The 1,691-nt window shown below is 31.4% G+C and overlaps 1 non-coding gene across 1 annotated transcript; it reads right to left on the reverse strand.

Moving 5' to 3' along the window:
* Positions 1-1,353: 1,353 nt before the first annotated feature.
* On the reverse strand, positions 1,354-1,460 carry LOC112718713 (small nucleolar RNA R71). Its single transcript, XR_003161040.1, has one exon. It is a non-coding gene; the product is annotated as a small nucleolar RNA R71 (small nucleolar RNA).
* Between the last annotated feature and the right edge of the window lie 231 nt (positions 1,461-1,691).

Consider the following 1,691-nt stretch of genomic DNA (forward strand, 5'->3'; position numbering starts at 1 on the left):
GATTTCAATTTTAAAAATCCTATCTTTTCAAAATCTTTTTCAAAAATCAAATCTTTTTCATTTTTTATTATTTTCGAAAATTTTTAAAATTGATTTTCAAAATCTTTTCTTATCTTTATTTCAAAATTTTGGAAACTTTACTAACAGTTAATGTGATTGATTAAAAAAATTTGAAGTTTGTTACTTTCTTGTTAAGAAAGGTTCAATCTTTAAATTCTAGAATCATATCTTTTAGTTTCTTGTTAGTCAAGTAATCAATTTTAATTTTAAAAATCAAATCTTTTTCAAAATATCTTTTTCAATCATATATATCTTTTTAAAATATCTTTTTCAAATCATATCTTTTTCAAAATCAATTTTAAAATCCTTTTCAACTTCTTATCTTTTCAAATTTGATTTCAAATCTTTTTCAACTAATTAATTGACTTCTTTTTGTTTCTTATCTTTTTCAAAACTATCTAACTACTTTTCTCTCTCTAATTTTCGAAAATTCCTCACTCTTTTTCAAAATTCTTTTTAATTAACTAATTGTTTCAAATTTTAATTTTAATTTTATTTCTTCTCTTAATTTTCGAAAATCACTAACCTTTTTTTCAAAATAATTTTCGAAATTCTCTCCCTCTCATCTCTTTCTATTTAATTTATTCATTTACTAACACTTCCCTTCATCTCAAAAATTCGAACCCTCTTCTCTCTTCTGTGTTCGAATTTTTCTTCTCTTTCATCTATTCTCCTCTTTTTCTACTCACATAAAGGAATCACTATACTGTGACATAGAGGATTCCTTTTCTCTCTTTGTTTTCTTCTCTTCATATGAGCAGGAACAAAGAAAAAGGTATTCTTGTTGAAGCTGATCCTGAACCTGAAAGGACCTTGAAGAGGAAGTTAAGAGCAACTAAAGCACAGTACTCTGAAGAGGACCCAACTGAAATTTTCGAACAGGAAAAGGAGATGGTAGCCGAAAATAATAACAACAATAATGCAAGGAAGATGCTTGGTGACTTTACTACACTAAATTCCAAATTACATGGAAGAAGCATCTCAATCCCTGCCATTGGAGCAAACAATTTTGAGCTGAAACCTCAACTAGTTGCTCTAATGTAACAGAACTGCAAGTTTTATGGACTTCCATCAGAAGATCCTTTTCAGTTCTTAACTGAATTGTTGCAGATTTGTGATACTGTTAAGACTAATGGAGTAGATCCTGAAGTCTACAGGCTTATGCTTTTCCCTTTTGCTGTAAGAGACAGAGCTAGAGTATGGTTAGACTCTCAACCTAAAGATAGCTTGAACTCTTGGGATAAGCTGGTTACGGCCTTCTTAGCCAAGTTCTTTCCTCCTCAAAAGCTAAGTAAGATTAGAGTGGATGTTCAAACCTTCAGACAGAAAGAAGGTGAATCCCTCTATGAAGCTTGGGAAAGATATAAGCAGTTGACCAAAAAGTGTCCTTCTGACATGCTTTCAGAATGGACCATCCTGGATATATTCTATGATGGTCTGTCTGAATTGTTTAAGATGTCATTGGACCACTCTGAAAGTAGATCCATTCACCTAAAGAAAATGCCTGCAGAAGCTCAAGAACTCATTGACATGGTTGTAAATAACCAATTCATGTACACCTGCGAGAGGAATCCTGTGAGTAATGGGACGCCTCAGAAGAGGGGAGTTATTGAAATTGATACTTTGAATGC

This window comes from Arachis hypogaea, chromosome 10 (assembly GCF_003086295.3).
Source record: "Arachis hypogaea cultivar Tifrunner chromosome 10, arahy.Tifrunner.gnm2.J5K5, whole genome shotgun sequence".
In the NCBI taxonomy this organism is placed as follows: domain Eukaryota; kingdom Viridiplantae; phylum Streptophyta; class Magnoliopsida; order Fabales; family Fabaceae; genus Arachis; species Arachis hypogaea.